This window comes from Nymphaea colorata, chromosome 11, assembly GCF_008831285.2.
Source record: "Nymphaea colorata isolate Beijing-Zhang1983 chromosome 11, ASM883128v2, whole genome shotgun sequence".
Taxonomy (NCBI): domain Eukaryota; kingdom Viridiplantae; phylum Streptophyta; class Magnoliopsida; order Nymphaeales; family Nymphaeaceae; genus Nymphaea; species Nymphaea colorata.
In genome coordinates, this window is record NC_045148.1 from 8,862,430 (window position 1) to 8,878,461 (window position 16,032).

At 36.2% G+C, this 16,032-nt stretch overlaps 1 non-coding gene and 1 pseudogene across 1 annotated transcript; one reads left to right on the top strand and one right to left on the bottom strand.

Moving 5' to 3' along the window:
• Positions 1 to 7,364: 7,364 nt before the first annotated feature.
• Positions 7,365 to 7,446, top strand: TRNAS-AGA (transfer RNA serine (anticodon AGA)). The gene has a single exon. It is a non-coding gene; the product is annotated as a tRNA-Ser (tRNA).
• A 1,877-nt stretch (positions 7,447 to 9,323) lies between these two features.
• LOC116263536 (terpene synthase 10-like) lies at positions 9,324 to 11,332 on the bottom strand (annotated as a pseudogene).
• Between the last annotated feature and the right edge of the window lie 4,700 nt (positions 11,333 to 16,032).

Consider the following 16,032-nt stretch of genomic DNA (forward strand, 5'->3'; position numbering starts at 1 on the left):
CCGCTTGTATTCCACTAGGATACGGGGGTCACACGTATGTGACGAAACCCCGAAGAAGACCTCACCTTTCCACAAGTCAAAGAAGGTAGTTATATAAAAAAAAATGTCAATAATGATTACAGTGACTTTATGAACTTAATATAATTCCTTTCAGAAAGAGTAAACTCTCCAATGTAAAATCACTAGAAGTTGAAACAAGTGGATGGTTGGTAACTTCCCGCCGAAGCAAAAGGTGTTTCCAATCATAACCGGGTTAAGCCGACGCTCCCAAAGCCTTCTCAAATTTCATGTGTGGGGCTGCAACTGAAACTATCCGACGCTTCCAAAGCTGTCTCAAATTTTATGTAGGAGGCTGCGACTGGAGCTATGGCACAAAGCCCCTCCCGTGCCCTTTAGGTTCAGAGTTGCTTGCATTTATCGTCTGTATTAGCGCTCATGGTAATTGAACTGCTGATCAGCAGCTTGTCGGTTCGACTAGCTATGTATGCAACCTCTCTATTTTATCAGCTTGTCGGTTCGACTAGCTATGTATGCAACCTCTCTTGGTAGAGGTTGTATTTGACCTTGAAAAGGAAAGGTCCAAGGCTGTCCATGAAGGAAACAAGCTTGAACCATTTGGAGATGAAAGGTTGGGCGTGGAGGGCCAAGTTTGAGATGCGCATATCCATATCCGAGGAAGTTGCACTTGACCGTGTACCGTCTGACGCCATAGTGCTATGGGTTGATACCATGTGCGGTTTATGAGATGAAAATCATGAAATGTATGTAAAACAGAGTATAACTACAATGGACAGAGCAGCACAGGGCTAATTGATAGAAGACAAAGCACCAAAATGGAAGAGGCGAAGGGGAATTCTTCTCTATCGTTATTTCCACTTTGTAGTGTGTGTATATATATATATATATATATATATATATATATATATATATATATATATATATATATATATATATACATTACAGAGATTGCGTTACTACAAAGAATCAGCAGAATCAAATCTGATCCGCATAATGTCAAAAAACTGTACAAGACGGATTACCCAAAACAGAAAAATTCTGGAGAATTGTGATTCGAAGCATTGTTGCAGGTACTTCAAAGAATTTTTAGTTATCTGATCTGCAAAATGGATCTGCTACAGAATCTAATATTAAGGAAAATTGGGCATGCTCCAAAGTTTTGAGGCTGCCATTTCTCTCATGCCCTGGTCAGAAGTTTATCTCCATTACTAGTCATTGTCCAACAGCTGAAATGGTGTCTTTATTGTTGAAGGATCCTCCTCTTCCTCCCAAGGCCACTTGGAAGAAGTGGGGAAAAAGAGTGTGTTTCCATTGTTGTTTGCATCTATTCTTTCTTTACATATCTTCATCCTTTGCAACAGACGCAGAGTTCCATATCCCCCAATAGGTTTGCAAGATAACTTTAACTACTATTAGGAAATATTTAGTTCATATAACAAAACCGTAAAACAATAACTTCTAACATGTGCTTTCGCTCAAAAGTTAAGGAAATGTTGACAAAGTATTTGGAAATTAGTTGTTTTTTTGGGACTACTGCATTCTCTCGTTTTTATGTATTCTGCCCACTTGTTCCCCCTTTGAATTTGTGATGCCTTCAATGGTGTAGATACATAAAACAGAGGAGCAAATGGTTGGGGTCTCTTTACTCCTTGGTAAAAGGAACCAAATTTTTGTTGGAGGAAAGAGGCCATCAAGTACTCTTCAAACATGTTTATTCTTTTGAAAATTCTCTGAGCTAGTAACCACCAAGAATGTAAGGCAATAACAAGAAATCATTCTCCAGCAATGGTTGCTATTGGGTTCTTTCAATTCCTTCATTTCACTATGTTTTCCTATCTACTAGTATGTGCTTGGGAATGATATTTTGTTTATCCATGTAACTGAGCTCCGTTAATTAACAAGAAGGAGCTTCCAACTCTTCACTGAAACTATTTGAAAATTAGTGACCTTTTGACGACATTTTTAGAATATAAAAATTTTGATAAAACAAAAGATTTGCCGCATAATTTCGACGTTGAAACTAATCAACCCATGTGAGACAGTTGAAGGTTTGAGTATCGAGTCTAAACACTGTATTCATGATAACACAAGTCTTTTGCAATCGCTTTAATGCACCGAATCTTCACATGGACCATCACCTTGCTCCAATTGGCCATATTGCTTCAAGTGGGAGAGGATATGAATTTACAACTTTTTTAGTAGTGCATTATATGTTTTTCCTAGAGAGAGGCCAGTTGTAAATTCTTCCTGAAAACTCATACAAAAATTAGTCATGACATTCTATATGCAACAGTTTTACTTTTTCAATTTTTATCAGCAGGCTAAATATGCATAAGAAAATCAACCTCTACTTACAATATCGCACAAATTTATCCTTTAAGGAACAAGCAAATATAAGGAACTATACTTAAATTCGGTAGACAAGAACAAGTACTTAATAATGCCACATAATCTGTGCATTCCCATCGTTTTGTCCATATTTCAACATCCATAATGTGCATGTGAAATATATATGACAATACTGGCTGAGAGGAGATGACGAAGATCACTACCCATCTCATATCAAACACTTTCTACCAACAGCCTTCGTATGCACTCTACATAATAATATCTTTTGAGGGAAACCATGAGCATCTCGGTGTTGATACATGAACTGTGCCATTCTTGCAAGATTCAGGGTACAATGCACAATAAGGTGACTTGCAACATCCAAATTAGTAGCTAATTTTGCACAGGAGCAGAGCAAAAAATTTTTCATGAGGAGGACCAAATTAAAGTTTCTAAATTTTGACAAGGGTCTAAATATCATTTTTCAAAATTTTTATATAGAACAAGTGAAATTTTCTAAAATTTACATGTAATTTTTTTTTTTAAAATTTTTTTTTGAGGTGGGCCAGAGCCCATGGGAGGAGCCTACCTTGACTCCACCCCTGATTCCGTGCATTCTTTATCGAGTCCTTTCCAAGCATTTCTTAGCAAAACCGTCGACACGGTGACGAGCAGCTTCCTCGAACACACCCTTCTCCTTCATGTAACACTGTATACATTTTGCCACATCGCCTCTGTCAATTTCATCCTTCATGAATGAAACAAAATCGACTTAGACAGGAAACAACTACTGATCAATTTTTAGATCAAGAAACTTGCAATAAGTGCTTGAATGGACAAAAAATATATAATCATGAACAATTTATTTATACTTTTAAAGATCACTTGTTAGCTCAGTCAAACTGCACACTGAAGTTGTCACCAATTATCATGTCTCTTTGATCCTAGCTCACCTTGAAAACATTCATATGACAAGAAAAGCTGTTTGATTAACTTTGAGGTGCATCTAGAATATCTCTCTTGGAGTTTCAAAGAAAACAAGCTTACCACAGGATCAATGTCGCTTTCATCCGCCAACCCCCTCTCGTTTTCCACTTGGGGATCAATGTTGCTTTTTGTCAGTTCCAAACACCCCATGTTCCGGCCCCTAACCCACAACCAGGAAACAGTCCTTCGGAAGAGATACTCTGGACACCAAACTAAAGTAGCTTCCAAGAAAGGATAAAAGAAAAAAGTAAAGAAAAGTGGAAACAATACTGTTTGCAAATTGCGTGATTGGTCTAACAAGACAATCCAATATTTGAGAGAATAAACTGAAACCTGACCTGATTTATGGAAAGGTATCTAAATGGTTGAAGTTTGGAATCTTGGATTTTAAATCTACGAATCTGATGTGGATCAGACATAACATGCTTTTGCTGATATGACAAAAGATCCTTGTTAAAATCCAGGGTTATCAAACTAAGGATCCTAGGTCGGACCTAAGATCCACAATTAAGATCCTTCTTTCATTTTGTATTGAAAAAGCCGTATTTAAGATAGACAGGACGAGGGGCTGATCTTAAATAGAAGGTTTTCAAATCTGAACGATCTCAAATCCGAAGCTATCAAAAGCATGCCCCCTGCATTCATGCAGGCAAAGATGTTGACCATTTGAACCTTTTTATGAATGATACAAAATGGGGAGCCAACAGATTTGGAACAAAAGATTTTTACTAAACTTGGTCTCAATCAAGGCTACCCTTGCTGCTAGAGGTGTAAACTTATTGGGTGCTCTTAGAAGGTGGATTCGTTAATTTTGAGCATGGGCACCTTTTGTTTTCGTATATCTCTACTTGTGAGTACTGGAGAAGGTATTTTGTGATTAAGATATAAAGTGATAGCCACATGTACATGCAAACCACTAGGATTTATTATTAAGTGAATCACATATATTGTGCTTCACGTTATATGCCGACACTCTTATTTGTGCCAATTTTTATTTATATCTCAAATATATTTAAACGATTTTCATTGGCTTTTCAAATAAAAAGTATTTTGATATTTTCTAAATAAGTCAATTTGTCTTGGTATATCTCAATTTATTTTTTCCATCAGAAAAGTGCTAAGTTTTCTAACTTATAAAGCCATTAAAGCAAGTTATTTCTTTCCTGTTTTCTTTGGAAGGATGGAAGATTAGAGTGAACCTTAGAAGTTCCGAGGTCATTATGAAGCAGCATGTAGGGGTGAACACGAGCCAAGTCGAGCTCGAGTTCAGTCAGCTTGAGCTTGGCTCGACTAATGAAAGCTCAACTCGGCTCGAGCTCGGGAATAGTTTGACGAAAGCAGCTCAAGCTTGACTCGATAGTTACGTGTTGAGCTCGAGATCGACTCGATTAAGGCTCGGCAAACTCGTTTGAATAGAGTTGATATTCATCGTTACGTGCTGAGCTCGAACTGCGATTAAGGCTCCACAAACTCGCTTGAATAGAATTGGTATTCATCATTACGTGTTGAGTTTGAGCTCAACTCGACTAAGGCTCGACAAGCTCGTAAACTCGTTTGAATATATCAACTTGATCAAGTCTCGACAAACTCAATTATGGCTCGAGCTCGACTCAACAGTTATGCGTTGAGCTTGAACTCAACTTGATTATTTGAACAAGTCAATCCATGAAATCGACCTAGACTTATTAAGCAAATGACTCGCTCGAACTTGTTCACGAGCCGAGCTTTAACGAGTCGAGCTTTTCAACCCTAGCCGCATGACCATGGAAGACATCTTTATAAGGTTGAAGTAATGGTGTACGTTCATGGCGGCATTTTCCTTCATCTCATGTTGCACAACAAAGTAAGCGTGAGTCAAGGCTGCACGTTCCGATACGGAAATCCATGCATTATCCAAGTGCTATTCTACCACGGGTGTATACCAATTGTATAAACGTGAGTCAAGGCTGCGCGTTCCGATATGGAAATCCATGCATTATCCAAGTGCTATTCTACCACGGGTGTATACCTATTGTATAACAAACAAACGACGACTGTTAATTGCATTGAATCTAAAAAAAAGAAAAGAAAAAAAAGCTTGGTGCTGATGTTAAATTTTAGTAGATGATTAATACGATTTAGTGTACCATATTAAGAAAGATAAAGAATATATATTTACCGCTCTTTTCAAGTGTACTAAGATGTTGGATCCTTTGTCCCGCATGAAATCATAGGCAAATTCATTGGTTGTGTTATAGAGAGCTAGGAAGCACAATCGCATCTAGGCATCCTTTTAATTTTAACCTAGTTTTTCTTCGTTATGTTGTGTTATAGAGAAACTAGAATATTCACATATGAAATTTCTTTTTCTAGGTACGACCTATTGCTTACCATGTCTAACAGTTCTAGATTTCAGTCGAAAGTGGTTCCATGTATTTTTATTGGATACGGTAGTTGGCACAAAGAGCACTTGTGCTTGATCCAAAAGGCTAATGGCATACATATTTCTCATCATGATGAGGATGTTCAGGGACTTGATGGTCTCTTGATCATTCAGAACCAAATTCATTCAAAGAAGCAGTCACTAATGAACATTTGCATCAAGATATGCAGTGCGAGATGCAGACACTTGAGCAAAATCACCCATACTAGTGGCTTATTGATTTATATATTACTAGCTTTTCTTGTTGGCGATAAACTCAAAGGTATGGAAGGCTTTCGTCTCTACGTGGATCTCTTAGGAAATATAACGAACACTTGGTATACACAGGTAATAAACCCTTCGATAAGATAAAATCTCAAATATCCAGCACCTCAATCAATGAGAATACAATAAAAGAACAACAGCAAACTATAAAAGAGATCGGACAAAGGAAAAAAAAAACTCCAATTTATGTGAAAATGGGTTTAGAAATGGATCCTCTCTATAGTGCCTGCCATTGCCACTGAACTTAGATCTTTACGAGGACCTTTGACAGTAGTAACAGTCCCATGAATCTGTTCCAAAAATTGGTTAAGATTCATGGAAGCTTGTTACATTGTTTCATAAATCTGCCTCATTTTCTGAGCTGATTAGCATTCGCAAGCGTTTAGTGGGAAAAGCAAAGAAAAACGATTCAGCGAAAATGGTAATATCAAGGCCTCAAGAACCATGTCACCATTGTTTATTTTCCGGATGGGCAGGATCCCCGTGCCCCTTTACTTTCCAGCAGATGCAGGTAAAATGACCGATGAATTTGATAAATTAAACAAGACAGAAATGAACGTGTGATCAGTTGCGCTTTTGAACAATGGATGAATTAGAAAGACAATGTTAATAGAAAGGCCAAGCAGCTGGGCTTTCAAGCAATAAACAACAATTTGAATGAAAGGGCTGCAATATGTATCTATCAATGATAGAAAGACAGAAACAGATGCGTCCATTGCCTTCTAAGTTCTCGAGGAATTTTGAAAGGGGCGCGTAATATTCAAGACCAAGTAATTACTTTTCAAGTGACCGATCGAAAGAAATTATAGCCACAAATAGAGGGGGGAAGTCAGAATTAATTAATTAAAAATGATAAGTCATGTAGAAGGTCCACTCATTTCTTCACCTTCTTTCTTCCATTCAAAATCATGCTGGCACTTTTACTTAACATTGTTGCTGTATTGGAGAAATACAGAATCTTTTTCTTGGAAACCTGGATCTGAATCATCTGATATATGTAGAAGACTCAGTCAATTCAATTTTCGCAAAAAAATTCTAGTTCTGAACTTTCAAGGATCAGTATAAACAGTTTTGAAGAATTACGATGCAGGCTTTTTCTCTGCTTCTTTCTAGGGCCGGATTGCTTCATATAAATGAGTCCGGAAAATTGTGAAATAAATGTATCCATATGACTGGAAATGGTTTCTTCGGATAAACAGGCAGATGCATGGTAGCAGTAATACCCAGAAGGCTGGTCGATCTTTACAGAGGATCACCGAATCGCCGAATCCCCGCGAAGGGGGAAGGGCAGAAAAAAATTGACTATTACGTATTTCAAGCTACATAATGGCAATTGCTTCATCAAGTGGACGTGCCGGAGTGGTTATCGGGCATGACTAGAAATCATGTGGGCTCTGCCCGCGCAGGTTCGAATCCTGCCGTCCACGTTTCTCCTTTTCTTTATGTTGCCATTACTTTTCCCCCCACCTGTCGCTACGTTATTTGCAATTTTAAATGCTAATCCTTCCCTGTCATTGTCATCAAAGCAAAATAGTTGAACTCTTATCATAAGTTTATGAAAAATTGGCTTTACACAACTCATAAAGTGCTTATGTCACTCTATTAACCTTTTCCTTTCTCCTTTGTTCGTTGGCAAATTTAGTTCTCAGCAGAGACATTCAAGCAAACTGTAAACATGAATTTATCGATCGATGGCGATATGAACTGGAAAAAGATTTATTCATAAGTCAAAAAAGAATTTTGAAAAACATTTGTTATTATAATTTCAATTTTTATTGAGGTGACGGCTACCCCATTCAATAACAAATTTTTAGCAAAAAACAAATGAACGGCATTGACCAAAGACTATACGAATATTCTTTATATTGCATAGGTTCTTTTGCTAATTATCCAAATTATTTTGCAATTTACTTTATTAGATGCCTTTATTAATGGGTCTGGTCTCATATAAAATCGCATTAAAGTAAGTTACATTTAAAATTAATCTCTTTTGAAGTGCTTATTCAAAAGTTTGACCCAATGGACGCGATGTCCATACTTCAACTCCGAGAAGTATAGTGAGCAAAACACTGTAAACTTTCACGTGCTGCAAAGCCTTGAATCTTCTTGCATTGCAGTGATAAAAATAGTACTCTTACTTTCAGATAGATCAATATAAACATATAATAGAAGGATTTCAATTGTATATATATGAAGTATGAACAGCATATTGATACACTAAAGTTGCAAAAATTGTAAAAATGAGGGACATCAATATATCTGTCTTTTGATCGGAATACCAACCCAGACATTAAAAAAAAAAATCAGATATGAAATAAAAAGCAATATCCAATTAAGAAAGTGGATGAGACTCATATTTAAGAAATGACATCAGATTAGATACAGATTTAGGTCTATATAAAAAGTTAATACGATTTGTATTTGGATCGAATTTAGTAGTTAATAAATATATTATATTTAAAGATTTTACATTTTGAAAAGTCAGTCAGAATTTAAAATCGCATTCTTACTCAAGTGTGAATTTAAAAATGAGATTCAGATCGGATTTTGGATTTGGATTCAAATATGGTCTTTCCTCATGCATATTGGAATGCCAACATGTAACGAGTTGGGTGTTACAGGTTGATACACACAATCAAGGGGAATATCAGATCTGATGTCACAATATCAGCATGTACAATCTTTAATTTTTTTTAGTAAAATTCTTGTCACAACGGAATATTGCGTAATGCCAGATTCCGTGACTTTAACTCTCGTATTAAGGTTCCATAATGGCTGCAGAAATCTTGGTACTAAAGTTTAAGTGTTTGTGGAACTAGAATTTTTTCATGAGGGGAGCCGAATTAAAGTTTCTAAATTTTGACACAAGTTAAAATATCATTTTTCAAAATTTTTATATAGGACAAGTAAAATTTTCTAAAGTTTAAATGTAAATTAAAAGGAAATTGAAGCGGGGCCAGGGCCCATGCATGCCCCCTGGTTCCGCCCTTGTTTGTCTGCAGCTACAACTTTCCACCTAATTTAAACTAAAGTTACACCGCTACAGCAAAGTTCCAACCATTCAAACGGGCTCCAAGTCAATCTCGTGCAACAATTAATACAAAGTATCAATTCTTTCCTTGTGAATTTCTAACCTTAGCCAAACAACCTGCTACTTCATTAGATAAAACTGGTTTCTAAAGGGCACAACATGTGATCTCTCCATCCCCATTCTTATCTCCATATTTCACCTCCCATGATCTCCGTGTAAATAATATAATACCATATAGGAGATGATGGTCGTCATGATAATGACATGGCTGGATATGATGAAGATGATCATCCGTCTCGTATCAAACACTTTCCACCATCAATCTCAGTATACTCTCTGCAGGATAATCTCTCCCTAGAAAACCATGACCATCTCCATGTTGATACATGAACTGTGCCATTCTTGCAACATTCAGGGCACAATGTACAAATGGGTGATTAGTGCCATTAGAAGTAGCTTCGGCACATTCATTATGGATTCTTTTCCAAGCATTTCTTAGCAGACCGTCAATATGTTGACGAGCAGCTTCCTCTGACACACTCGTCTCCTTCATGTAACACAGTATGCATTTGGGCACGTCTCCTCTTTCAATCTCATCCTTCAAAAAATGTAGGTAAAATTTTGTCACTTAAGAGGAAGAAAATCTCTACATATTAATTATTAGCTCATGAAGACAGTAACATGTGCAGTAATGGAGAAAAAAGATCTAGCGACAGACAATTTATTTATAATTTGGAGAAAAAGTTATCTCTTCAATCAAACTAGATGAAGTTTTCAACAACTTATCATGTATCTTTCAAAATCAGATATTTTCTTAGCGTATCTCAAATTATTTTTCAGTTAAAAAAGGAACAGAGGGTTGAGCTAAAATCTCCACTAAAAAAAGAGGGTTCTTTTCATACTTTTCCTTTCGTCTTGATTTATTTTGGAAGATGGAAAAAGTGAATGACCTTAGAAGTTCCAAGATCATCATGAAGCCGCACAACTAGGGATGACATCTTTATGAGGTTGGAGTAATGGTCTAAGCTCATGGCAGCATCTTCCTTCGTGTCATGCTGCAAAAAGACAATAATTGTGAACCAAACCCAGAGCTATTCCTAGAGAACCCCACGCATTATCCAAATATTCTTCCACTGTGGGCGTATGTCCATTGTAGAACCACTTTGCCTCCACCAAGTATGACTTGCCCTGATCAGCCCACTGGAACAAATGATGAATGTTAATTGCAAAGACTCTAAAAGGCCATGTCACTGAAATATGATAAATTTTAGTAAGTCAATATGTTATTAAGAAAGATAAATATATATTCACCGCTCTTGTCAAGTAGCCTAAGATGTTTTGACCTTTGTCCCGCATGAAATCATAGACAAATTGATTGGTTGTGTTAAAGAGCGCAAGGAAACACATCCGCATATACTGAGGAAGTTTATCAATATATCCAACATCCCATCTGCAAAATTCATTAATCCAGCAAATCAAGGAGGATCTGAATGGTTAATATATATCAAAGAATATGGAATACATGATGAAGATGGTCTTGTGCCTGCCTATGGAGACAAATTAAGGATGTGTACTATTAGTAAGTTGATATAAACCAAAGAACAAAAAAAAGGTCGGACAGAGAATCGATGATTGATGTGGACTTCAATGTTCCACAAATAGCACTCCATCAACCTGTCCCTCTAAAATTTCAAGTTCTCTGCCAACACAAGGCCCCTCCACCACCTAGAGAAGGTTAATTATTACAATGAATTGAATCAATGTTTGAAATTAGATTAGTTTATTATGATATATATGCGAATGAAGCAAACACATTTGCTTGGTATTACCAACCTTAACATCTCCTTCACTTCTGCTTGGTACAAAGACTGCACATTGTTGAAATCCAGCTTTGCAAGTTTGAGTAAACCAGAGTGGTGACCAGGCATCCTTTCATAAACATCTATGTAGTTCCTTGCTTCTGTTCTAAGCATTCTTCTAGAAAGAGGGAGTTCCAAGGCATGAGTTACTTGTCATCCAAGGATGGAGTGTATGTTCAGCACCTTGGCACTTTCCTCGAGGTGATGGGTTGCGAAGGTCATTGCCTCATGGTAACAAAAAAATGAGCATCCCATTGTCGCTGGCGAGGCAAGGCTGGCGCCAATCCTCTGCAATGATGGGGAGGAACGACCTCCTCCCCTTTCATTGCCTTTTTCAGTTCTTAAGAAGAGGACGTCATGGGAGGTGACGATCACCTCTGTTTTATTTACTTTTGCAATGAAGGGAGGCTGTGCCTCTCCCATCGTCGGCAGTGGTCTGCCACGGCTACCTCCCCTCTATCAACGCTCGCCGTCCGAGCATTTTTTTTTTAAGATAAACATCAAACTAGCATAGTGAAACGCTCAGCTGACAGAAAGAGAGAGAGAGGAAGAGCCAATAAAATGAGAATTCATAGCAAAAATTAAAAGAAATTCCCTAAATAAATAAAACAAAATAGAGAATTTGTGGCAATAAGTTCCTTAAATAAAAGAACAAAATTTTGAGGAAATCTCCCGGATAAAAAAAGAAAAAGAAAAAATAAACAATTTGATGACAAGATAAACAAGAGAGAGAGAGAGAGAGAGGCTAAGGAAGGTAAGGAATTACATGGTATGATATGGAAGCTGGGGTTCTGACAATGAATGACAAGCTTCAACTACTCTTGACTCGCAGTTCGCCTGACTCCTCCCTCAAGCCGGGGGTCGAGAAGAAGGTCCGAATGGTGGATGATTGATTGGCGTTAAAATGGGTTTGCCAGTTTATAAGATGCCGCAAGATTCCATTTTGACACAACAGGTGCCATTGGCAAAACTTTGAAAATTGGTCCGCTTACACGTTCATCTTGCCAAAAAAATGATGGTTCAAATCTTTTTTAAGGCATTTACATATATAACAATCAAATATATCAAAACATTAACATATATATTAAATTAATTTTGAGAGGCAGCCACCATGTGGCTATGCCATTGGCCACGATGAACTCAATTTAGGACTCAATTTAGACTAAATTGAACTCAACATATGTCACCAGTTGCCAAAGCTCTTTCTATGTAGTGTCGTTTTCATGCCAACTAGTGTCATTTGTAGTGTCATTTTCATGTCAACTCGAGGATCTCCTTCCTCGTTACCACATTTTTTTTCAATATTTCTCAATATTTAATAAATGGATCAGATGTTGTGGGTCATTGAGCTTGTGCAAAGCCACACGTCTTATAGGTTTTGACAGTGACAATCCTCGGATACCTTGCTTCGATTGCGGTTGTTTAGTCTATTTCCTGGCTGATTCAGATTTTCACTAACTGCAGCTCAGAAGTTTTGTTTGAAGTGGATGAATTTTTTTCTATCTGTAAGCCAGCATTGTTGTGGCCTAGATCCTCCATTGAACTACAATCAGCACTGTGTTTAATTCACGTAAAGTAGGTTGAGCTGTGAATCAACTTTTCACGTCGATAGAACTATCAGATTTTCAGGAACAATATATTACTATTCCAAAGATCATATGTATTTCATTTTTCCCTCATCTAAATCAGTTGTACATTCTGATCTTGGGTTCTAGTTCTCCTATTTGCTGGAACTAGGCGCTAAATTTTACATTTAACCTTAACATTAAATTGAATAATGCGTTCTACGTTCTTCGAGTGTGCACCATAAAGTTATCCAAGTGTTGCATGTGAATGAAAAATATTGTACATACTTAAAACTTATTTCTTGTATCATAAGGATCGAGACATTAACCTGATTTTCTAAGGCCATCAAAATTTCATGCACTGTATTGCTTCAACCAGAATCTTAGTTGAATGGCAAGACTACTTACATAGCATTCTTTACTAATTCCCCTTTGCTTCTTTTCATACGAGAATTACAAGACAGTATACATTATATAATAGCGCTTGATACATTAGACGCAAGCTCCACCACTCTAGCGTTTTTAAAAGACAGTATACATGTATAATTAAATACACCGAAAGAGTTTACATCAGCTAACTACATAGAACATGGTCATAAAACTAGTAATTTAACAGTTTCTTATGACTGTTCTTACATTGACATCCACAGTAGGGTTAATATGCAAACATTTTATGGCTTTAGTTATCTCTTCGTGTCATCTCCACATGTTTGACCTCAGCATCATTCACACGATCACATAATTCCTCAATCTTTCTTCCAAATGCAATACCTTTTCATGTGCACAATCTAGTTGATTGATAAAAAAACTGCACAGTTCGTTCGCTAAATAGGAAGCATTCTGTTGTAAATCCACTGAAAGAAGTAATAAAGTCTAGTTGTTCCCTACAAAAGAAAGCAATAAGGCTATGAACAATATCACATTTTGAGCATTCCAAACCAACAATTGAAACTGATACATACATAATTCCGGCAACCATAAAAGAATCTAGACCATTTCTTACTAAATAAACGACGGATGGCCATCCACATTTACATTGATAACTTTGATGATTAGAGGAGTTCACCATTTTCAATCGCTCAAAAATTCGAACAAGAAGTGAATATGAATCATAATTCTAAAAATCATTGAGCATGTGCATTCACATAAAAGCATCAAGGATTCAACTTTTTACGTGCAAGAGGCACACAGCTTAAAAACTGTTTCAACATAGGTCTCAACCTGCTTCAGTCGCAAAGTCGAAGAAAACACATCACTTCATCAGCAAAATCGAGCCATGTTCAGCGACTGAAAAACTATACATGGTAAACCGAACAGCATTCAAATTTTCAGATGCATTTATCCCTGACTATAATATTATCCAACTTGATTACATGTAAATGTTGAATATTTTCCAACGCACCAAAAATGTTTAGATCCGGAAGGTTACTTTTAAAAATTCAGTCCAAGGACAAGTTTTGTTAAGGTAAACCCGAACACAAACCGGACCACTTACTAGCTCAATATCTCATTATTAAAAGATATATGTACAGTAAGCTAACATCAATCTTAAGGATATATAAGTACAAATTAAGGTATCACTTCTACAGAACCTGAAGTGAAAAGCAAGAAAAGATTTCTAGATTTGAAACCAAACAAGCCCTAAGATTATGTTAGTGATGAACAGAGTAACATTTAAATGCCATAACAATATAATAATACATGTTATATATTATTTCACCCATGTGTCATTAGTATTATTTCATTAAAGTAAATAAATAGATAAATTATTCATTATTTGTAAGTGAAACTGAAATCCGTGTTAATGAATGTCACTTTTTTTTACAGCCCACAACAAATTCCTGGGCGTGAGGATTCTGTTGACGAGGAAGGCGACGTGGTTATGGCAATGGATGGTGTGAGCGAGAAAACCTGGTTAGATACATTGTACTCGTGCTGGAATTTTGTGCACTATGATTAAAGTACCCTTCATTCACACTAAAAAAGATTTTTTTTTTTCACAAACGAAAATGAAAATCTAAAAAACGTAAAAAGACTATAAAAACATTTCTTTTTTACAAATGATGAAAATACCTATTTCACCTTTGCACCGTACCACACAACTTTGTCTTGTCTAGTGCAAGGGTGAAGGGGCAGCAGCTTATTAAGTCCGGGGACCAAAAACATGAGGCCCTGAGGTTTTTGGGCTTTATGGTGTAGTTTTCTCAGCCCATCTCATCAATGTGTCATCAATAGGATGTCAATATATTCGAGATGCCCATCCAAATTGACAAGAAAAAATCAGATATAAAAAGAAAAATTAACATTCGATTAAGAAATTACATCAAATCTGGATTTAATAAATGACATTCGATCGAATTCAGATATACATAAATATTCGATGGAATTCGAATACGGATTCAGATCGGATTCGTTTTTAGACAAATATCTTATATCTAATGTTATTAAATCTGGAAAATTGGCAAAATCCAGTTCAAAATTTTGATTCGGATTCGGATATAAATATAAAAATGAGATTTCAGTTTCAGATTTGGATATGGCTTTTTCTTTATTCAAATTTTAATCCGGATTCGAATATGAATATGTGAACATCCGAAAAAAGAATATGATTAAGGATATATCAAATTCAAATCCGATCTGTTGACATCCCCATTCATCAAGGGGAGGGAGGGAGCTTGGTTGCATCTTAAACAAGGTCATCTCGAGAAAATAACGGGAAATACTTTTTTACAAGTCTTGACATCATGTATATGCTTTAACAAATCTTTTTTAGTTGATGTTTTAATCAGAAATAAGTATTTCTTAACTTCAACAAGTCATTTCTTTTTAGCATCTTCATTAGATTGGATATTAATATCTGACCCCAATTCAATATTCATAATTAATGTCCTAGAAAATAAGATTCCCTACATGTTTTCAGCTTCCACAATTACAGCTGTTAATCTTTTCAAAATTATTTAATGAAGACTAGCACAGACAATGGGAAGCCAAGGGTGGAGCCAATAATTTTTCAGTACGGAAATCAAACTATAGTTTCAAAATATAATTTTTAACAATTTTATATAAGTTAACTTCACCAGACCCACTCGCTTGGTCAATTCTGACTCAACACCCACACAGATGGGTCTGTGGAAACTTCCACCAAATTCCACACATTCTTATAGGGCCAGTTTGAAGGGAAGGATATTTTCCGTAGCACTGGAAATAAAATTTAAAATTTTAAATGTTTTTCTTGACCATCAACCTTAGGATGAAAAATGTATCCGTTGGATTGGTTTTCAGATTTTTTTTTTTTTTGGAAATTTTTTTTACCCCAAGTAGCCGTTGGGCTTTCAAAGCATTCCTTAATCCAAAGATTTTCTTTTTTCATCTTTCATTCTTCTTAAACTTAAACTGAGAAATTTGGTTTCTACAATATAAATCCAAGTCTAGCAAACACAAAAGAGCTCTGAAAATCTGGATTTTGTTTTTATTTTTTGAATTCTTGAAATAAGTTTCTGGAAATTTCTTTCCAACTCTATAATTCTAATGCATCAAATGGCCCTATAAAGAAACATT